General features: G+C 38.7%; 1 protein-coding gene across 1 annotated transcript in view; it reads right to left on the reverse strand.

The window, feature by feature from the left end:
- The window catches only part of LOC141359642 (uncharacterized), a 252,291-nt gene that overhangs the window by 108,664 nt on the left and 118,523 nt on the right, over window positions 1–25,104 (reverse strand). The gene's annotated exons all lie outside the window — the stretch shown is intronic.

The raw sequence follows: 25,104 nt of genomic DNA on the forward strand, positions 1-25,104 counted from the left end.
AGAATGTAAATGTACCTGTTACTGTTAGATTGACTGTGACTGAGCTGATATGTTTAACTCCATCCTTCATAACGATCATGAGCTGATATTCTCCACTGTCTCTCTCTCTCAGATCATTTATTGAGAGTCGTGAGTAATCTTCACTGATCCACTGACCAATTCGTCCTGAGTAATCTGAATCTAAAGTCAAATCTTCAGGTTCATCTTTGTTTCTCCAGTTTGTTCTCTGTTTCTGACTGAACCAGAACACAGTTTTGATGTTGATGTTTGAGTGATCGCAGTTCACACTCATTAGTGTCCCCCTAACAGCACAAATATTCAGTTCATCACAGGTTACATTAAAATTATCCAATGTAAGGAACCCTGAAAAGAAACCATAACATTATTAATATTTGTAGTTTACTGTATGTAACGTCATTAAAATGACAGAGTGAGATGAGAGATTCAGACAGTCCTGTAAGGATATGAACCCTGATTCATCAGTTTTGTTCTCAAATACAAATCTCTAAGTTCAGTTTTAAATATACAAACTCACTTTAAACATTTTAGAGACTGATCCAAATGGAGAATCCAGCCTTTGGAGCACAGCGATGTAAATTAAATTAGACTAAGTCAGGGGCAGAGCCAGACATTGTAGACATTGGGGGCTTAGCCCAAATCTAGGGGTTTCAAAACTTGGTCCCCTGTTGAAATTTTTTTCTCCATTTACGGCAGCTTTATAAACTATTTTTTAATCTAAGTGTTCTCTGTATTGTCCAGTGTTGGGTGTAACTAGTTACTAAGTAATTTGTTACTGTAATTTAATTACTTGAAAAAGTAATGTAAGGGATTACTCTTATTTTTCTTGTAATCGAATTACAGTTACTTCTGATGTAACTAAATACTGTCTATGGACTGTAGAACAATTATGTATACTATAATAAATAGTGGATTAAACATGGTTTTAGTTTACAATTCTCACTATTAACTGGTTGATTATTAGCATTAATATTACTGAGATGTTGACTGTTTTTTAGTAGGCCTACTTAAATAACACATATTAATGCCTGATTCTGCAAAACCTTATTCTACATCCTTAACCCTCCCCATTTATACAAATACTTAAAATAAACAACTACTTTAGTATTAATATGCAGTAGTTGAAGTATATTGAGGCAAAAGTAGTTAATAGTTAATTAATAGAGAGAAATGAACCCTAAAGTGGGACCAGAATAATTGATGTACTTTTATATATTATTTCTTTGAGCCATTTCAAGCCTACAGTATCCTTGTATCATGTACTAAATAGGATTTAGAAAGTAATTCGTAATAATTAAATTCTTTTTGGAGAGAGTAATTTGTAAAGTAATTTAATTACATGATTGAAGATGTAATTAGTAACTAGTAATTAATTACTTTTTTGAGTAACTTACCCAACACTGGTATTGTCATTTTGAAACTGCAACATAACAAATTTTGGCAATGATACTTTAACTTCTCTTATCCAAAAATAGGCAAACATGTTTGCTGAAGGCTAATCCAGTAACTATAAAACTACATAAGAATAACAATTTTTGACTTCATTGACAGAACAATTTCTCACCAGCTTATGAAAGCGTTTCTCTCTCTTTCTGTCTATCTGTCTGTCTGTGATCTCTCTCCACCCTCCTCTCTTCCTATTTGCACTGACAGTTATCACACATAAGGATATTTTAATGTAAGAGATTGGGGATTCACATTTTATAACGCTCTATCAATGTATTTCTGAGGTAAAATCATTGCGAATTTCAAATGCATATGGACAAAACATAAGCTACCTAACTAACTATATACTTTCTCACCTTCTTTTCTGACGTCTTTAAAAATACGTACGTACTTTAAATACAACCTTACCAATGACCAATGAGGCAGACTAGACCAGAGCACCACAGTAAGTTAGACGTTAGCCATGTAGATAATATATCAGTTGACACTATTTAATTAAGCAATATCGCTCGAGTAGGAGTGTGATATAGCTCTATATCATCACGGCTGTGATTAGGCCAGAGGCACGAGGCCGAGTGCCGGAGGCAATCACAGCCGTGATGATTTGGGGGCGGTTTCCCGGACAAGGATTAACTTAAGCCAGGACTAGGCCTTAGTTTAATTAGGAAATATAACTAGTTTTAACCAACATCCCTTACTAAAAACTTTACTTTTGTGCAGTTTGAGGCAAAACAAAGGGCACTGATGTATTTTAAGATATGTCAGTAAAGGTTGTTTTCCGTTTGAATTGCTCTTAAATTTATTTTAGTCTAGGAGTAGTCTAATCCCTGTCCGGGAAACCGCCCCATAGAGCTATATCACACGACTCCGAGAGCGATATTGCTTTTATACAACAGTTCGACGGCACACGTTTGAAAAACGAAAACTAGAAAACAACAAAGGAGTTATTTTAAAAGCCTCTTTGTTTGAGAACTACTTCTTCCGCCACGGATTTGAGGGCGGCCAGAATGACAGGTAAAACTTTCGGCTGCTTTGAAGCTCATAACAACTCAATGGACGTAAAAGCCGTTTCTTTATATTACCGTTTCTTGGTCACAAAGTGTAGTTTTAAGATTAGTTCAGTCGAGAATGTATCTGTATTATATTTAAATCTGCAGTCGATTAGTAAAGATAGCGCCTGTTTGAACGTTTGCTTAGTGAGATTCGGTACAAATGAGAACCAAAGCATGAGCGGACATCAGTGTTCACTCGCCCCGCGGACCACCGCCCTCTCTGGGCTACATCTCTGACAGAGATACCCCGGCTCTCATGTCGGCCTTGTTTGTTTATGATCGTCAAAATGAGATCAAATCAGCAGTATTTGGTGTCATGATCAAACTTGTACTTGTTTTTTTATTCATATTTAGTGTCTTTTGTGTTGTTATTGTTTTGGCGCGAGGTAAAAGTTAATAAAACTATACTTTTGAAACGTTACTATTGCTTTCTCATGTATTCTTAAAGAGATACGAGCACTCGATTATTATTATTAAACTTTGTTCTTGTCAGTACTATATAAAACGTTTTTTTATAAGTGTCAGAGAGATGTTTTTGTATGCTGCTTATAAATATACCAGTGGCGATATCTCATAATATGTTTTAATAGTCACGTCACGATAAAGTAAATGATCAATGTCCACATTTAAAAGCTGCGGGGCTTACCTGCAGTTCCACGGTGTTTTCGCGTTCTGATAAAAGATATAGCTCCAGAAAAAAACGAGTGTTTATATTCCTCTTTCCAAGTGTTAATCGTCCACACGATGTGACAAGACATTTCTCCCATTAACTTTAACGTAACATCCAAGAGCGCTGATCTTTGACGGAATAATACTTCTGATTGGGGATTCACAGACTGATTTATGAGCTAGTAAACTAATGAGACACACACACGGAGAGTGATTCACACAGCGCGTCTGTGTTTTTCCATTCAGAGATGAGCCTGCTTAGGACCTCCATTCACTAGGTGGCGGAATAATACGAAAGGTAAAGCGGTTACAGTGCCGTTATCAGTACAATATCGTATAGCTCTTAGCCAATCAGATTCGAGAACCAGAAAGAACTGTTGTATAACAGTATTTACATCACATACCTATAAATATACACTTACAGAAATAAAGAAGGCGCTGTAATAATAAAGACACTTTGAAAATGCGTTAACTGTGGGGAGATTCAGCATATTATTTTGCCTTCAACATGCAACTTTTATTCATTTTCAGTTGAGTGGGGGACCGGAGAATTAAAGCTGAGTGCCGCCACCTAGCGTCCTGGATGAATTCATTTTACAGATCTGAAAAGATTCGGGGCTTTTGACAAAACATTCGGGGCTTGAGCCCCATAAGCCACCCCCCCCCCCGCTCCGCCCCTGGGAACTAGTTTAAAATCTGACATACTTTTAACAAATATATAATAAATTGAAGTATTTCAGTATAACACAAAACTGTGTTTCATACCTTGAATGTGTAACAGCAGGATCAGTGATGAGAGTCTGAAGTTCATGATTTCTCTTTGTAGAAACTCACATATATCAGCTACAAAACATTAAACAAGAACTTTTCTTATTGCTGATAAAAACACAATGTTAGTTTGACTGTGACTTTCTCAATCGGATGCAAAAATACGTTGTGCACATGCGCAGAACATTTGCGCTCCAAGTTGATGTATTATATTTATGAATCTCGTCAGAGAAACACGCAACAACAACAGCATTAATGGGGTCACGCGCTGTACTAAATTCTGCAGCGTGTGTTTATACTTTTAAAACATTAGGCTACTTAAAGCAATAAAATAGCGTTGTGACTTTTGAAAAGTGTGTTTTTATCACCTATATCGGAAAACTTCTTAAAAACAACTCCAACTCAGTTTTGACTTTTATACAGAGTAACCCCCCAGTCACATTAGTTACAAGCGACAGAGACAGAGCGACAGGCTACCATTCATTTTCAATGGAAGTGGCCGTTTGCCAGCGACAAGCGACGAGCTCGCCGCTGAGCGAGCAAGGCGGGGCCAAAATAGACAAGCAGGCTATTTTATGCAAATGCTGAGCGATGCGACAGATTTAGTCAGATTTACAAATTTTTGTGCATGTTAACATAGCCATTGTGAAAAAAAATATCTAGCACTAGCAACCTCCCCAAATATATCTAGTTATCAGTAAATGGTCAGTGAGCTAAACCTTTAGGAAAATTTTAATTGTCAACTTCAGCTTAATTGTCAAACTAAACATTATAAAAGCTGTTTTAATTTTACCTTAGTAACTCTTTAACAAAAGTCTCGATGGTGGATGATCACGAGATGGTGCCTGCAGGGTCAGTGGAAAATCTGAGCTAGGGTCAGTGGAAAATCTGAGCTGGGTTCATCCCCGTTGCACAACGTTTATTAAACAGAAACAGATGATGTGTTGAACTGTGAACACCCTGTTGTGATGACGCAAGAGTTGCAACTACGGTAGCTGAGAGGCCATTCTTTGTCTTCTTTTTAAAATCTGAAGCCTGATGAAATCATTAAATGTGTGTTTAATACTGTAAAATACCCTCAATGTTACAGTCACTGACCTTACCGTCCAGAATGAAAGACAACATTCCAACTTGAACCCATTGAGCGATCTGTCTCTTTACTACGGCGTGGTTTTATACATCTTGCCACTGATTGGGCCGACATTAGTAATGATTTCACTCAGTCATTAATTAAGTCACATGACATCTCGCAGTGTGACTGGGTTGCCTGTCCCAAACAGAGAAAATGTCCTGTGGATATGCTGGGATGTACAGAGCGTTTCTCAGCATCGCTTTGACGCGTCGTCCCGTGTAGTCAATCAAATATACCTCCGCGTCTCCTCTTTGCTTTGCGACGCCGTTACACCGAGTGCCGTCCGCCAATTCCACGCAGTGTGTGTTGGCCTGAAAACTGCTGTCAAACCTCTGAAACTTCTCGATGTCCGTGATGATGTGGGAAGTTGCACCTGCATCCACCATTAGGCCTTTCCTCTTGGTAGTTTGTACCCGCATCTCAGCGTCGCTTGCCCGAAAAGCATACTCCTTGTCACTTGGCTCTGCGGAAACTTTTTGTGCATTGTCCCGCTGCCTTCCCCGTCTGCACGTTGCGTCGCGGTGACTATTACTTTTACACTGGCTGCACCACTGTTTAAGCTGACATGTTCTTGCTTTGTGGCCTTTTGTACCATACTTGAAACAAACAATGTTTGTACCAGCACCACAAACAGCTGTACCCACAAAATCGGTTTTTCTTCCAGGCTGCGCACCAGCTTTCATAACATTGTCCTCGGATACGGTTGTCCGCATATTTTCCATGTCTTCATAACTTCGAAGCCTCGTCTTAAATTCTGCAAAACTCAATTAATCATCTCTCTGGCTAACATGAATGGCAAATGGCTTAAATGTCTCTGGAAGTCCTTTCAGAACCATTGCTATTAAAAGTCCATCACTCAGATTCTCACCTGCGTTCCTCAAAGCGGTGATTGCGGTCTCAGCCCTGATGACATAATCAGTAACACACTCACTGGGCGACTTTTGCAATGACGTTAGCTCTGTGTATAAGCTAATCACTCTGGGCTTTCCTTTGCCAGCATAATATTCCCGAAGAATCTTCAATGCTGCTCTTCCATCGTCTGCTGCTTCCCTCATAACCAGCGACAAACTTTTGTCATCCAGGAACTGTATTAGCTCTGCATAGGCTTCGGCGTTTTTCGCCGTATCTTCCTCGTCTTCCTCAAAAGACTCGCTTAAAATAGTCTCTTTCAGTCCTTGTAAATAAAGATGACCCAAAAACTTTGTCTCCCGTAGCTCGTAGTTTTTCTCATCTCCGTCAAAGACTAATCGAGACCAGCGGCTCGTCGCGTTTCTTTTTCTCTTCTTTTCATGTTAAAAGAATCAGGTACACGCTATCCGTCGCGACTTTTACCCGGCATCTTAACACTCAAACGTTTCTACTTTAACTCCGCTCTGGGCCCATAACCTGTTAACAGATAAGTTCAAATAAGACAAGAAGATACGTTTCACTATCAGCCACGCAGTCGTTCTGACTGGCGCATTTTTATTAAAACAAAAGAAACACCTGATTTCACTCAGTCATTAATTAAGTCACATGACATCTCGCAGTGTGACTGGCCGTGTGTCTCAATTCGTTCCCTAGCTCCCGAGGTTGTGAATCAGATATCGTGTACACAGGTTGGGGCACTGGTAAGGACCCTACCTGACTTGACATTGGGACACTGATGAGTCATGTCCGGCGACATTACTAGAAGTCGCCATATCCGTCGCGTGGTAAGACGTCACCACTGGTGTTTGTCAACAGACAGGACAGCGATAATATTATGCTGCGTATCCTACAATATAAAATACTTATATGTATACATACATACATATATATATACACACACACACACACACACACACACACACACACACACACACACACACACACACACACACACACACACACACACACACACTTTTAAGACGAATATAAACTACACATGTTAACTACATTGTGTTTATACTTATGTTGAAATGTAATTAAATAAAGTTTTTTCTGAACTCTGTGGTGTGTGAATTATGTGTACACGTCATTAGTCCCTATGTCATCACAAGCTCCTTTTCCACTTGTCTACTGCGACATGTGAAAGAACTGTTTGACTTCGGTTGTTTTAAAACATGAGTACCTTCGTAATATTTTGTGTTTTCCTTACTCTTTGCAAATACCTCACAAGGAAAAGAGCAGCAAGGCAGAGGAGATACCGGCGTCAAGTTCTGCTGGCTGTAAAGCGACAGGCGGTACTCTAAAAACAGGCAGCTAAATGTTGTTATGTTGCTATTTAATTATACTTATATTAAGACACTTGCAGTGTTTTCAAAGCCCTTTAAGACACCCAATGCAGTTATCACAGTAACAACAAAATGTACTGGGTTTACTGACCCCTAGAGGGTCTGTGGCAGTACTGTAAATGTTTACACCAGCCTAATGTTTTTGGCATTACGCATAAATAAGCAATTTCGTATGGTCTTCGGCCACTTTAACATGAAACAAGATGGAACCCCTGTTCTTTCATTTTTCAGTCAAGTTTTTGTAGTCTTAACATTTTAGTTTGTGAAAGTAACATATTTTTACTTAAAAACACTTCGTATTGGTTAAAAATGACAGAAAAGGTTACATGTTACTTAAGATTGTCCAAAAGAAACCCCACTGTGTAACATTAAAAAGCTGTGCTTTATTTAGGCTAGGAGGCAGGTGAGATATATGCAGGTGAATGTGCAAGTCCCTGTCCTTGAAAAGCTTTTTGATGGCACCAGTGACCTCAAGGCAGATTTCAGACTGTCCAGAAATTCACTACTGAGTCTAGTCAACCTTCTCCGGAAGCCATCTGATCAAGGATGGAGATGTGAAATCCAGGTGTCTGTGTTTGTGTACTGGTTAGCCAGTGCAACATCGTACAGTACAGGGCTGTAGCCAATACATTTGACATACCACGGGCTACAGTTCACAGGATTGTGCACAGGATTGCTAAGGCAAATACACATAACAAGAAAACATAACACTGTTCTATTACATCCACATAAAGTGCACAATTCAAACCACTTATTTTCTGTTAATCTTTGTGAAAATGTACTAGGCCATATTAAAACTGCTTGGCAGAGTAATCGCCTTTCCACAGCCAGAGGACCTTCCCGTTATTGGCCAAGGCTTTGCTGAACTTGCAGGTTCTCCTGTTTTCCAACATGCAGTTGGTAGCATTGATGGGTGCCAGGTGGGTGTCCGGTGTGTTTTGTGAAATATTTAATCTTAATCTCTGTCAATTAATCAACAACTCCATAATAGTAAGTAGTAAAGAGTCAAGACATGTACATGTAAAGTGTGTCACTTTCCTTTTGTTACAACAATATGCATAGTTGAACACATCCTGTCGTAGATTTTCTTCAGGACAATAAGACACGGTTGAGATGTAAAATTCTCTTCAAAGTATTTTATTAAAGATTTGTGTCAGACAGCTTGAAACGCAATACTGGTCATAGGGGGTACACCTGCATTGGTAGAATGACAAAAACCAAAGCTCAGATGACAATGACCCCGTTCTGAGTTTTTTTTTTAGTTATTTAAATAGTCCCCCAACCTTTGTAGACCTCCCATTCCAACAATCTGTTTGTGCTGTGCCTGTGTCTTTGCATCCTTTTTTAGTTGCAACACAAAAACACATTGCTGGTAAAACACAGTGCCTTTGTTTTCTAACGCATCATACAGCTATCTTGCTATTCTGTCCAAGCTCACACGTCCCCCATTCGCACAAAGCTGTGGAAAAACATGTCATGGCCCAGCAACAGAGAGACAACCCAGTTTTATCTTAATGGGCTGACAGAGAGTGCTGGAGCATCCCCAACACTCCAGGACAAAAGGACAAACACCTATTACTTAATGAGACATGTTGTTTCATATAGCACAAAATACATTACATAATAAAATATAAAGTCTTTAACCATAAAGTAGCTAATCACTTCTCTCTGATTTTATGTGGCTCTTACAATTTTACATTCATAATTTGTAGGTAAGGATTAAAACACCGAGTGAAGATGCAGCATGTTACCTCAACAGGAAACTCTTTCACTCCATTAATCTCCAGGCTGTGTGTGACCACAAAATGAAATTCTTAGATATTTTTGTGGGATTCCCGGGGTCAGTACATGACTCACGCGTGCTGAAAAATAGCCCACTTTATACCCAGCACAAATACCCTCCAGACGGCTATTTCATTCTAGCTGATGGAGGGTACCCTTGCATCAGCCAACCGATGACCATTGTAACACCATATCGAGAACCTGTAAATAACCCAGCAAAACGAAGGTTAGTAGTAGTAGTAGTAGTCGTACTCTTTTATTGACAGTACTCAGTAATACATACCATTGCCCATTCACTCTGTTAATTATTTTCAAACCACAGGTTTAACAGACACCTGTCTCGCGGAAGGTGTGTTATTGAGCGAGCCTTTGGTGTTATGAAGTCCAGGTGGCGCTCAATATTCTTTAAAGCCCTGGAGGTCCACAACAGCTTCGCCCCAACTGTCATTGCTTGTTGCTGTGTTCTTCACAACATTTGCATAGACAATGAAGACATTGTCGAGGTTGAGTATGAAGGATTCATGTTGACATTATTAAAAGGAGAGTTTCCGCAAAAATTCAAGTTATTTTGTTATGTCTATCCCATCCTACACATATCTAGTTTGGTAAAACTGATTACTAATAATTGTCTGCAACATAAATATGTTAACGATACATTTTACATTGCTTGACAACTTTGCCTGAAATCCCAATCTATAGCTCATTGAAGAACCAGTAGAACCAAGGGATGACGGGGGCACTGTAGAGGAACCAGAGGGACATTGGAGCGGTGAACACCTTAGAGGGAGGCTAGTGGCTGAACTGTCTGGACAGCACAATGAACACAACTACTGTGCCTGTAGATGTAAGTGTAAAAGCCAACCTAAATGCATTACTGACATGAGACAAGAGAAACAAAGTGACTGTATTTTGATTAATTTATTTACTAAGGAATGTTAATATTGTGGGTTTTAATTTCAAAAATGTAATATTGTGCATCATTACTAATTCCATACAATGTGTAACTGAACTACATTTTCTCAACTATTTTTTCAAGTAACTGTACCATCTTCTCTTCTCTTTTTTCTGCTCTCATCTCACTCTGCCTGGCGAATTCTGCTTCCTCAATGAGGAACTCCAGAATTTTGTCATCACATCTTCTCTTTTTAGGTCTCCTCTCTCCCTGTTCAGATGTGCTGCTGCTGCTGCTGCTGCTATGCTCTCTGGATGGCCCTGGCTGTGATTGTGGTGGCCCTGGATTGTCAGCTGCTGACACAGAAGTGTTCTCTGCTGAGCATGATGCAATTAATGTGCCCGGTGTTATGGAGGGCTTAGACCCAATGGCATCATGCATGGCAGAGAACCACTTCCATGTGGCAGCGGTATCTTCTCCTCCTTCTGTTGACACGCCAGACTGGGGTGCTTTCAACTCCTGTGCCAAACAGACTTGCTTTATTGTACATAGTTCCTCAAAGAATAAATGCAATTACCTCTTCCAATGCTTTAAAACCTTTATGATATTATGTTTGCCAAAAAAAAAAAACACAATGTATATGTTTTCTTTAAATTTTCCCACTTGCGCCCTGCCTGATGTGGGGAAAGCTTGTTCTGAAGCCCCATTTCCTCTATAATAAATCTAAATAAATATACATTTAAAAAGTACAAACGAAAACATGTTTTCATGAGTCAAACTTTCTCATGTCACTATTCCTGAAATAATTGTAACATTACAATGTATCCAAACAACTATGCCAAAACCACTCATACAGTTGTTGAAGTTAAAAAACACACTTATTCATTTTCACGTTTTGGAAGCTGTGAGAATTTTACACGGTTTACGTTTACTGTAAATGTTTACTTACGTCCAGCCGTCTCTGGCGCTATTTCTGCTTCCTGTAAACAACCGGTCATGGACACGCCTGAGGCGAATGAAATTCCGTATTTCCTCATCATTTACTAAGAAATACCAAACATACCAAATACTACAGTCAATGACACACACACACTAGTTTGTTCAAGTACACACATTTCTTCACTGACATTACTTTAAACACCGAAATGTCCAGATAGGTAGTAACAGTTACGTCTTTAAAAGCGTTAAATGTCTGTTACCTAATTAAAGGCCGTATAACACACATGACTTGTCTTTACAACGAAAACTTAAAAGTTACATTAAGCCACTTATAATAGATAACAAGCTACTTACATTTGTAAACACAGTTTGCTGGTATTTCTTCCGCCATTTTTTTTAAACTGAGCGGTTTCCGCCAGTGTGACGAGTTCGGCGAGTGTGACGTCACGTCCGCTAAGGGAACATAGGGAGCATCGATGCTCACTCAGTTTTGCGTTGCATTGTGGGATTTTTCAGGGAACGAACGTTCCAGTGCACTAGCACGATTTTGCGGTTGAGACAGCCCTTAAAATGGCCGACTCCCTGATCAGTGCCCTGACTACTGAACAAGGGAGCTGATTGAGACACACGGTGGGTTGCCTGTCTCAAACAGAGAAAATAAACAAAAATACAAATACATATACAAATGAGAGCATACAATTTATAGATCTCAACACTGACACACCCACCAAACAAGAGAAAACGCTTCTAAAACCTGTTGCACGCCGTTGCACACCGTTTCTAGGAAACATGTTATTCAACCCGGAAAACGCAGCAAAACGTTGCGCACCTGCGTGAGCTTAAACGTGCCCCTGGGTATCTTCCGTCCATTCCATATCCGTTTTAAAATGAAAAAAAAAAACGGAAAACGATCAACCAGTTGTATTTTCATTTATCATTTCCATTTATAAAATGAAAAAAGAAAACAAGGAATTGGCTACATTTTTCTATTTTGTTTCTCAGTTCTTACTGAGAAAAGTCTTAGGCACGTTCACATTATAACTGTATAGGCTACATTTACTATAACTTTATGCTAATTATCTCACGCGTGCGGTACTCACGCAATCATTTACTTCAATGTCATATTACATATTTCCTGTAATAAAAACTTTTGTTTAAATGTCATTGAATGTGTAAATATGCTGTTCTTGATGCATTTACACAGCGGGTAACAGCAGATGTCCTCAATGCTGCACTTCACGTAACTCTAAACAGTGAATCTAGTAATTTGTGTATCTAATATCTTATCTTTTGGCGTAGTCAATGTAATAGAATAAAAAACTGAGAGATTTAGCAGCTATAGTGCTGGAGCTGGAAGGCAGGTAAAGTTCTGCACACCCTTCAAACAGAAGGGGATAGAGTGACCTCTGCTGGTTGAGCTTCCACATAGCAAGAAGGGCTATACATAATGTTACAAAACTAAAATGTGAATTGAATAATAGAAACGTATAAATAAATAGGCTACATGCTATCCTAAACTACATATAAAATGAGTTCACTTAATCTGAAGTCACCAATTCTCTTACAAATGTTTAATTTTTATTTCAGTTAACTAAAGTGTTTTTTCACACCCAGTGCTACTTTAGTTGTACTAAATACATTATATCAGTGGGGAACCTTCAGGGCCTTCTACGCCTTCAGAGAAGGCCTAAAAAAATTAATAAAAATATTTTTTATAATAATACTAATAAATAATAAAGTATTCAATAAAAATATGTTTTTACATGTTTAAATTTATATTTAATTTAATTTAATACATGTAATATATTTTCTCTCATCTATGTTCTAACGTTAAGCTTACTGTCAGGTTCATATCCAATCAGAATCGTCTGTCTCTATTAAGGCCCGGTAAACTGGCTCATTCATTGGTTAGGACTTCAAGAATCCCAAGGAAGGCCAAGCTATGTGTTTTGGTGTGGAGAGTGACGGGCAAATCGACCAATCACGCTTTGATTTCAAGTGGGCGGGTAAAAAACAAAGCATTGTAAGCCTTCATGAAGTCCTAATCATGCAACAAGCTGGATGCGAGCTGCCGTAAAACACCAAAGAAGAAGAAGTCCTAATCATAGACCGTCTAATGGCCCGAATCTCTGCGGTGAGAGTGGTTGAGGTAAATGGCAGAAAACGTGATTGACGTTGTGGCTAGTTTGATAGGGCTGAGGTAAAAACGAAATTACTTAAGCGGGTACTCGTGAAGAGCACAGCCGAGAGATGCGCGTGCAGCTGTGCTGCGCATATCAGACGTGAACACGAGAAAAACAATGGGTTTAATTATACTTTCACTTCCTGAAAGTTTTACTTGAGGATAGTAATGACTGCAGGCGACGCCGAATTACATACAATATAATTACCTAACTAAATCTCAGAGAATGCAAAAACATTCACCGGGGCTCGGGCTAGGGATTTTGCGAGCCCGCAAAATATAACAGTTATAAGCCACAAGGAGGTGCACTGAGAACGCAGGGTGCTATATTTCCCCTTATGAAAAAAGACTAACAAGCTATCCTACAGCTAAATATATATTTACAAAAAACAAAAATTAAATGCAAATTTACAGAGCAGCAGAGTCTGTATTTGTGTTTATCAGTTAGATTAAAGTAATTTTAAACTTTAAAACTGCATTTAAAGGCAAACGATGCCTATTCTGTAATTTAACTTTGCGTGCTCAGAATTTTTACACGTTCACTGTATGATTTAACGAAATACGAATAGCCTAGTATTATATTCTGAATTTTAAAATTTATGAAAAACAAACTACTCTCAATTTATTTTGGTGTTTTTTCCCCCATGCTCACTTGTCTCCATTTTCCTGTTTTTAAGAATTAAGGCGGTGTAGTAAGTATAACCTATCCATTAAATTTGTGACTTTCATTTATTGCGCCATGCGTAATTGCGCATGGAGAGGCATTTGCACTTCATTGCATATTTTGAAGGCCCAGCTGAAGTACTCACGGTTCGCCACTGCGTTATATATAGTTCAGTTTTAGTCTACAATCACCTAACTATAGTGACTTTTATTTTGAAAGTGTTACCGATTTTATTTTCGCTTTCACAAAAGGAATAGACCACGTGACTTCTGTTTTTGGTTTATAAACGAAAAAACGAATTGACTGAAGTTCAAAGACTCTTCATTCTTTGTTTAATAAGGAATAACTAGCATTCAGTGGAGTTAAAGTGCCAGTAACATAACAATTTTAAGCATCCTATCACTATTTATAAGTCCCGGACAACAGGTTTAAATGCATGCAAGGTCAAAAAACACTGTAATTTTCTCAAAATATAAATGTAAAATTACCCCATTTCTCAGAGATCCCCAAACGATTCGTGTGAAGCCATTCAACGACTCAGCCTGCCTAAACCCCACCTTTCAGTAGCCTACTCTGCTCTGATTGGTCAACTGACAGAGTGTCTTTGCACACAATGCACAGATCACAGATCAGTCTCACAGACCACAGATCGGTGGCACAGACCAACAACAGTGCAACATTTATTGACCTTGTGCTAACATGATTTACTGAGAAGACATTGTCAACATAAATACACATCATTCATCATTAATCCAAACAATAAAAACGACGATTGAAACTAACATTTTACACTCATTTAAGCATTTATCTAAACTAACAGGGTCATAGCAAAACTGCTATCGGGGCTCTGACAGTATATAAGTTAGAGTTTAAACAACGATATCATTCATCATTAATCCAAGCAATAAAAACGACTATAGACATTTTACACTCATTTAAGCAAGTATGTAAGTTAGCTATAATCATACTTACAGGTTGTGGTTAGGAGACGCATGTTGTTCCAAATAAAGTGGGTACTGAACCATCTTGCAATGCCAAACGTCTAAATCCCTCCGTTAAAAATTAATTTTAAGCACTGATTCTTCACAGCCAGACATGTTTAGAATATCCCTCCTTGAAAAAGTCTCCTTTGGTAGTGAAAACAACAAAAGCTGAAAACAGCGTGAGCTGATGTTTACACACACTAGCTGTGGGCGGGTCATAGTTTTCGTTTGTCCCGCAGGCAAGGCTGTAGGCGGAGATTAGTATCTCATGTGACGTGGATAAGTTCGTGTGACGTGGATAATATCAGGAAGAAGACTCACTCCCTATAACGACTCGTTTCAGCGATTCAGAGTCGACTCCCTGCTTTAGAAGCCAATAACTTTATTAATCGTGCACTTTTTGGTTCAACTACTTTACACGTTGTTTACATTGATGGACAGCTACACGACACACTGCAATAAAGGTTAGTTTCGATTTTGGATCTGTGTGGCTCTTTAATTTTACCTCGAGAGATTTAATAAATTAATGATTTAATATACTGATCACTGCATATGAATTTCTGTTTCGTTTTTACTTGTGTTATATCACTCTGTTATTATCTGTTGGGCTGAAAATAGGCTTGCGGGCAAACAAATCTCACATAATTTATGCATTTATAGCATTTTCCAATAGCATCTTTAATGTGAAGCAAGTAATTTAAAGCAATGGTTCTCAAACTGGGGGCCGCAAGATGGTGCCAGGGGGGCCCCAGTTTTATGACATTTTATAAAATACATTACTTTATCTTGAATTCTGTGTAATTAAATCTAAAAAATAAGGCTACTAACCAACAGCACTTCTTTGTATAATTTAATATGTTTTGTTTATTTAAAATGTTAAGTTTTAGAACTGTTTTTTTGTCATACATTTTCTTTGGGGGGGGGGGGGGCGCAAAGGAATTTGCCGTAATCAAGGGGGGCCGCACGCTGAAAAAGCTTAAGAACCACTGAATTAAAGGAAGAACTCTGTTAGCATGAATAATCCAGCATAATTGATTCTTTACAAAAGCTGCCTGATTTTACAGACATTACTCAACACTGAGAGTAATATGAACTAAACTATTTAACCTAAAAACAGCACATGGACACAACTCAACTCCAGTCTTTCTCTATTAAAATCACTTTCTTCAAATATAAAACAAAACAAATCATACATGACATGCTAACAGTTTATTTAGTGTACTTGATGCACATTGAGATTAATGTATAAACATGCATCTGTGACATTCAAGACCCCTTTTTCTAAATATTGATGTTTGTACATTGAAAATGAATATGACTATTTATTGCCCTTAATTTCTACTCATAACATGAACCGATTTAAAAGTATCTCCCTGATCATGATGCAAAGATGACAGAATAAAGAGCACTTATTGTTCTGTTATACACATAACTAATGGTTTAGTGATTTAAAAGAGTTTACAGTCATAAAACAATAAATGTGAAAACAGAAACATTAGTGTTTATTTATCTTCTCACACATGAGTTTAAATCAATGATATAAATCAGTCATTTGTTCTTTATTTCCATCATCTCTATACAGTATATACAGCATTGATCATTTTTTCATAATGGTTAACATACAGAATGTGACTTACAGTCATGTGAAACAGAAAGTACATCATGGTTTTATATATCAGGACATTAAAGTCATCTGGTCCTTGCAGCTCTTAAAAATAATATTAAAATAGTTTTTTTTTCTCGTTTCATAAATGATACTCACTTTTCCTTAATCTTGATTATTTTATTATATTACTTTATTCCTGTACAAATTTTATATCAATTACACATGAAACAAATACTCATATCTTGAATAGTACTCAAGCATTCGTTCAAGTGGATATAATGTGAATAAAGTGTTAAATCATGCGAGTGTTAGCATGTGACAGTGCGTTTAACATTTTGTACTCTTCATAAGTCAGGATCTCTCTCTCATCAGTGTTAAATGGGCAAAGCTCCACCATAGACAGGGAACCTTCTTCCCCAAATAATCAGGAATGGAATTTTTCTAGCTAAAAGTTTAATGTAATACATGACACCCGCTTGCTGTTTTAGTTTTATTTGTACATTCAGTCCTACAAATGGCAGAGGAGGTTTTGAAAGATCCTAACAGGACATGTACAAGGGTATGTAGCTTTAATTTAGGTTTAATGTATACTTTTCTCTTGAGAGGTGTGTCTCTTAAACAGACTGTTTCATGTTATATTAAATATAAGAAATATAAAGGAATATGTAATGTTTTTCATCAAACCTTTTGTTTGCATTCAGAAATCTTTATGTCCTCTCGAAGTTCGAGAAGATAAAAAAAGATTTGGTTTTGTAAGAAAGCCCTATAGGAGTGATTAGTGTGGTGATAATAAAATATATTTTTAATTGTTAGATAAACAATCTCTTTAATGAATGTTATTTTAATTGCTTGAATGATTACTTGTCACTTTTTTAACAGCATTTTACCTTGTCCCTGTTGGCAGTAGCGTTGCTCTCGTCATTGGGAAGCTCTCTGCTTTATGGTTATAATCTGGCTGTGGTTAATTCTCCTGCGCTAGTAAGTGACCTAAATATGAATAATATGTGTGAAACTAATACTGTTTTTTATAACAGGACTTGCTGTTTGGACTCTGGAACCACCTAAAATACTGATCTCATCATTTAAATTCACTTTTATATTATTAATTTAATATCTGAATATTATGATGTTAGACTACATAGAAAGGAAGAAAAGAGATGTTCAACCATTATTGGCAATGCCAAGACATTTTGTGTTTGTTTGCTCACAGAGGAAAAACTCTTCAGTATAAATGATGATGTTTTTCATTGTTCTTGTTCTTTATTACATAAAGGACTTTTATAACCAAACAATTCTGAGACTTTATGGGTCAATGTCAATGTCCAAATTTCAGTCAAAACCATTCTATTTCATCATAAACAATCTGAAAACAAAGCTTTAAATGTAAAATACCGAACTTGTCCTTTAAATATATAAACATACAATATATTAAATGAAAGAACAGACCCTCTGCTTTAAAAAACATTCTTTTATCACCTCTCAAATATGGTTAGGTTTCTTCAAAAACACAAAATTTTGAGCAAAAAGCTGACATTATTACATTTTTTAAAGGACTTTTAATAGAGATCAGATGCAGGGCAATCCTCGAAACTTAGACGGACATACAGCTGTTTTCCCTAGGGCGATACTTTCGGGTTTTATAAGTAGCGGTATTGCAGATTGACGGATAAGTTGTCAATGGCAAGGAAAGAGTTAAAAAGGTAGCTAGAAAAATGGAGCCAAATTGGAGAAGCACAAAGTTAGAGTTCAACACTTCAGACAGGCTATAAAAAACACCAGATCTGCCTATCTCAGCAAGCTTATTGAAGAAATTCATAATATCGTTTCCTCTTTAGCACAGTTTGCGTAATTGACTAGAAACAAAGAACAAACAGAAACCGATATTAAACTCCAACATAATAGTCACAAATTCATTAACTTCTTCACTAACAAATTATGGTTAGAAGAGCTGTCAAAATTAATAAAATCATCCAAATCATCATCGTGTATATTAGAACTTGTTCCCAGAAAATTAATAAAATAGTATTCCCTGTAGTGTCAGACCCAGTACTAAATATTTGTAACTCATCGATAGAACTAGGATACGTTCCAACAGCTTTCAAACTCGCAGTTATTAGACCGCTCATTAAAAAACACACCTCGACCAAGGAGATCTTAATAGTTTAAGACCATTCTCAAATCTCCCTTTTCTTTTGAAATGTTAAAAAAAAGTAGTGGCAAGCCAGTTATGCGTATTCTTAGTGAATAATAAGAATACGCATGAGAATACGTGAATAATAGTACGCATTAAAAATTCAGGATTCAGGCTCCACTATAGCACAGAGACAGCACTGCTTAGAGTCACAAATTACCTCCGTTTAACATCAGATCGTGGTGAAGTTTCAATTCTTATATTACTAGACCTTAGTGCAGCCTTTGACAATCTTACTCAATAGACTATAAAACTATGTTGGCATCAGTGGTCAGGTGTTAGCATGGTTTAGATCGTATCTAACTAACTGCTATAAGTTATAACTTTGTTTTATGTAAATTAGGAAGACTCATATCACACCCCGGGTAAATATGGCGTTCCACAGGGATCAGTTCTAGGTCCTATCCTGTTCTCGTTATTTATGTTACCTCTAGAAGACATCATCAGGAAACCAATACTGTCAATCTATCAGACAGATCACCTGAACACAGACACATATATGAGAGGTGTTACTGTTAATAGAGTCACAGCTGAAGAGTGCTGTTGATGATGATGTTGGGCTGCAACCTGTGACTATATTCAGATATAATAATAATATGGCACAATGTCAAATGTTTTTATTTATAAAACAGTTACTGACCAATCAGAATCAAGGATTTTTATATCTATTTTATTTAATCTGTATTTAACCAAGAATGCCCATAATGCTCGGGAAACACTTGCATGATCAGTCGTCATGATCAAATTACATTCATAATCTGTATGAAAAATCATTAGGTGTGTCCCCGACCTGTGAGAGACCAAGCAGCGAAGCCATACCTTTCATAAAGACAAAATTAAAAGTACAATAAAAACAAACAGTGAACAAAATTTAGATGCACTAATATACCTGTAAAGGACTCGTAAATACTAAAATGTCATGTAAATGTATTTACCCCAATTCAAGCCTATAGCAATAACATTCTTATAACAGAAACTTCTTTATAAGCTTCAAACTTTTAATAAGCGCTTTAAACTTTCATGTTAATAAAATGATCAAGCTGTTGTTATATTCTGCAGATTAATTCATGACAAGAATGCAGAATAAGCAAAATATTTTCTACTGAGTCCTGAATAAAACCCAAAATACACTGAAGAGTCGACATCTAGAAGAGACAAAATCATAGCAACTATTTGTTAGTGAAAGAAGACAAAAAAGTTAGCTTAATACGGCTTAAAGAAATAAATCAATGCTGCAGTCTCCTCAAACTTAATGAAACCAAAAGACTGTATTATAAAATATACAACAATGACAATGAATTATAAAACATAAAGAGCTATGATACACACAGTCAGTGTCTAAACTGCAGTGAAAGCAACATGCATGTAAATAATGTCATTATAGTCCTAAACATTTTAAAATAAACTGAACAAATGCTTTCCTAACTACAAGATTAAAGCACAGCCCTGTAATAAAATCCTAACCTAACTAAAAACAGCATTGAGTTCAATAACAGACTGACTTATAGTAAAGATGAAAGATCACAGTATCATCTACATAAAGATGCACTATAGCAAAGTTTTTACAGGATTTATGCAATGTGATTACAGTTGATCTGACACTGACACAAGACTGTTGAATGATAAACTCAATACTTCAATGAATAATTCATGTATTTCATCATTAGATTATTTACACTGAACTATCATTAATATGTCACTGTATATGACATCACTGATGTCACTGCTGAGAGACTGTTGCTAGGTGATGATGTCATAAAGAGAGTTGTGACATCACTCCAGTAGTTCTGATGGACAGACAGCTGATCTACTCACAGACCTGCAACATCTAACAATGACAAACACAGAGAAAGAGATCATGTTATAAAATCTGACCATTAGTTTATTTAACATACAGATATACAGATTTTCTCACCTCTATTTGTTTGTCATCAGTTTTGTTTTTAGATGAACTCAATTTATTCATGCTGATGAAAAACCTGTAGGGTCAAAATGCACACTCTTACAATCTGAATTCATATCAGAATATTCACTGTATGTTATGCAGTTTTGTGTTTTACTTGATATTTTTACTTACCAGATCCATACAGCTCCTATAATGAGAAACTGAGGCAGAAACACCAACAGAGTGACAAACACTGAGCTGTACACTACTACTTCAGTGGCTTTGTCCATTTCTTCATTGTTTCTGTCAGTTGTTTCAGTGGTTTTGTCAATTGATTCTGAAGAAAGACAAACCCCAGAAAATTCAGAACATAACTTTACTCTTCATCTTAAATGACAAAGACTCGTGATGTTAAAATCAATACAGTAAATCTATCAGATAGATCACCTGAATGCAGGTATGAGAGGCTGTGCATTATGAATATCATCACAAATGAAGAGCAATGACCTTTAACCCGTGACTTACAGACGGTCACAGAGACAAATGAGTGAAATCTTTTAATAAAATGAATTTCTATAAAATAAAAATAATAATGACACAAATGTTCCTTTCATTATGAGATATACTGAAGTGCTTGACATATAAACTATAACTGCTACAATATTAATGATCAGCTATGAGTGCTGCACAGTGAGACTTAAAGTAGCTCAGTGATGATGTCATAGCTGTGAATAAACCAATCAGCATCAAGGACTGAAACTATATCTTATATAATTTCATCAGATGTATGATGAGATGTTGTGTTACCTCTTACAGTACAGGAATACTCTTGTAGCTCCTCACTGTTGATTGAGTCCAGGTACAACTTGTTTAATAATCTCAATCCATCTGTTACCTGTTGTCCATTCTTATACCAGATGTAAGTATGTTTGTTATCCAGAGTGCATCCGGTTGAACAGCTTAATATCACTTTTTCTCCATCTATCACAGGGTTTGGACTGCTTCTCACTCGTGTATCTGAGATTTCATATAACAGAGTTCACGCCAACTACTTTTTAAAGTTAGGCATGAAATGTTTGATTCAGCTCAATTCAGTATGATGTGAACAATGGCAAAGTTATGCAGTCAAACACACACATACAGATAAAATATATAATGTGAACGCAGTTCAAAATGCTTTGAATAAAATCATCTGTCAAACACACGAGTTCAACATAAATATACAGTCAACATTTGAAGTGGATCAAAACCTTTTTGTCTAAAAACAACTTTGATTAACTTTTTTGATCAACGTCAAATGTTGATTAGTGTATTTGTTTTAAATCTGAAGACTTCTGTGATGAGTGTCCTCAACATCAACATAAAGTCTTGATCAGCTTTGCAAGTTTGTCATAAATCGCACACTTAGACAGAATGTGTAACAACTCATAAAACCAGTTTATACCAGCTTCAGTTTTAATACTGGATTAGACTGGTAAGTGCTGGTTTGCTGCTGGTCTGACTGCTTGACCAACATATTTACACTATTCACCAGCATCCGATCAACCATGCTTGCAAGCTGGTAAACTGCATAGTCCAACTAATGAAGCCATTCAGATACAGCAGCATCATATATGCAGTACAAAACACATTATATTATTTTCAACATGGAGAACCTTAAAAAAAGTGTAAAATTCACAACATAAACATCATACAGTGTTCAGACGAGATGACATTTCAGATGATTAACTGAAATGATTGATAGCATTGGCATTTTTATATTTAAAATGTAATCTGCTCATCGTTTAACAAAAGATTAAAACAATTTTAAGGACCCTAATCTGTATCATAAATATATTCATCAAATCTGATCAGTGAAAGCAGCTTTACAGAGAGTTTATTATGAGCAGTTACCTGTAACAGTAAGAGTGACTCCAGGATAACCAGACACTTCATCTGATGTGTTGGTAAAGAACCCAAACTGATGTACTCCAGTGTCACTCATGTTGACATCTTTAATTTTCAGTGTGTTTCCCACAAACTCCACACGACCAGAAAACTGATGATCCTCACGCAGATCTCTGAATTCCTTACTATAACGGTTATCCCAGTATGTTTTGTCTACTGTATCTCCAGTGGGATGTGAGTATGAAGAGTTAATATCTACTGTTGATCCCACTAAAGCACAAACTCTTCTAGAGGTGTAAGTCACACCCCAACAGCTACTGTTAGAAAGACCTGAAAGAGTCACAAACGAGAGTTACGTATGTAACTTCGGTTCTATGAATCCCGGATGACTGCCAGAGGCGGTGCTTAAGCACTGAATGATCCATCTCGCGCATGCGCAGGTCGAGTGTTTATACCAACAAAGTCACCCGTGACCCCTGATGCCTACGGAGAGTCTATAACTTCCGGTGACATCAGAGGATCTGTTCCTACAGAATCTTCTCGCAAGTACACAGTGATTCTGAGTGACAGAACGCTCTGGCGGTCATCCGGGATTCATAGAACCATAGTTACATACGTAACTCTCATTCTATTTCATCCCTACTGACCGCCAGAGGCGATGCTTAAGCACTGGATGACACATACCAAAAAAGTCACAAGGAATTTAGCACATACCTTATTGAGAGGACAGCGCAGAGTCCGGCAACAGAACCACCTCCAGTGGATGGGGGGGTGGCGACATTCACCCGGTAGAACCTGGAGAAGGTACTTGGGGATGCCCATGATGCCGCCTCACAGATGCGCTTCAGGGGCACACCGCGCAGGGCCGCCCATGAAGTTGAGACTGCCCTGGGAGAGTGGCACCTCACCCCGGATGGCAGGGGGTGACCACCTCGTTTATATGCCTGGGTGATTACATCCACCACCCAATGAGACAACCGCTGTTTGGAGAGAGCACAGCCCCTCCTAGGACCACCATAGCAGAGGAAGAGCTGATCTGACTGCCTTATACTCGCAGTCGCGACCACATAGGCTCTGAGAGCCCGTACGGGACACAGCAGCTGTAATCTGTCCTCCCCTTCTGGGGGAGTAAATTGTGCCAGGTGGATAGGTTGGTTAAGGTTGGTTGATGACAAAACCTTTGGAAGAATAGCTGAATTCGGCCACAGGGTAACCCCCGAGTTCCACCTCAAACATGAGTCACTCACAGAGAGCGCATGAAGTTCCCCAACACGCTTCGTTGACGTGATAGCAAGGAGAAAGGCAGTCTTAATAGAGACCCACTTCAGCTCTGCCTGAGCCAGGGGTTCAAAGGGAGGTGAACATAGGGAATCGAGCACCAGGTGTAGATCCCAGGCTGGAGCGTGTTGTGCTCGTGGGGGGCGTAAGGGCCATGCACCCTTCAGAAAAAGGGACACCAATCTGTGACACCCCACCGTGTTGTTGTCCACCCGAACATGTCGAGAGGAAATGGCTGCCACACATACCCTCAAGGTAGCCGGGGACTGGCCGCCATCCAAGAGTGACTGGAGAAACTCTAGAATCTTTGGAACTGAACAGTGCACAGGGTCCACATTCCTGTCTGAGCACCATGTAGTAAACAGCTGCCACCTGTTCTCATACTGCGCCCGGCTAGAAGGCGCCCTTGCATTCAATATGGTATTGCAGATGCCATCTGAACACTCAGTCAGCAGCGGGTCGGGCCCTGCAGTGACCAGACCCACAGCTGCAGGCGGTGAGGATCGGGATGCCAGATTCGGCCCCGTAACTGAGACAGGAGATCCCTCCTGTCTGGGAGGCGCCACGGTGAACCGTTGCAGAGACTGTACAACAGTAGAAACCATGTTCTTCCTGGCCAGAAGGGGGTTACCAACAGTAGCCTGTGACCCTGCTGGAGGACTCTCTGCAGTGTTGGAAGAATCAGAGGGATTGGTGGAAAAGCATAGAGGAGAACCTCTGGCCAATCGTGTGCAAGAGCATCCTGGCCCAGAGGGCTGCTCTTCTCCGTCCAGGAGAACCAGAGGGGGCAATGGGTCGATTCCTCTGAGGCAAAGAGATCCACCCCTGCCCTGCCGAAGATGTCCCAGATGCTGAGGACCACATCCGGATGAAGCCGCCACTCCCCCGGCGGAGGCTTGCAACGGGAGAGTAAGTCTGCCGCCTGATTCTGCTCCCCAGGCAAATACATTGCCCTCAGGCTGGCCAGGTGTGGCCCTGCCCACAGCAGGAGGTCCTGGGATGCCTGCAGCAGTAGTGCAGACCTGGTGCCTCCTTGGTGGTTTATATGAGACACAGTCGAGACATTGTCTGATCGCACAAGCACATGCCGGCCTCCCAGGAAGGGAAGGAAAACCTGCAATGCTCTGTGCACAGCCCGCAGTTCCAGAACATTGATGTGCTGTGAGCACTCCTGCACAGACCACAGTCCCTAAGCTGTTCGATTCTGCCACACAGCACCCCACCCCGAGAGGGAAGCATCTGTTGTGAGGATTTCCCGACGAGATGTGATGGAACCCAAGGGCATGCCCTGCAGGAGAAATGACCTTACTCTCCATGGGGCCAGAGCAAGAAGGCAACGACGTGACACCTTGAGTTTCCTGTGCCGGTGCCACTTGACATCTAGATGAAAGCCGTGCAACCACCTCTGGAGGGGACGCAGCGACAGCAGTCCTAGAGGAATCACGGTAGCGGCAGCTGTCAGTTTCCCTAGGAGG

The sequence above is a fragment of the Misgurnus anguillicaudatus genome, chromosome 23, assembly GCF_027580225.2.
Source record: "Misgurnus anguillicaudatus chromosome 23, ASM2758022v2, whole genome shotgun sequence".
Taxonomy (NCBI): Eukaryota; Metazoa; Chordata; class Actinopteri; order Cypriniformes; family Cobitidae; genus Misgurnus; species Misgurnus anguillicaudatus.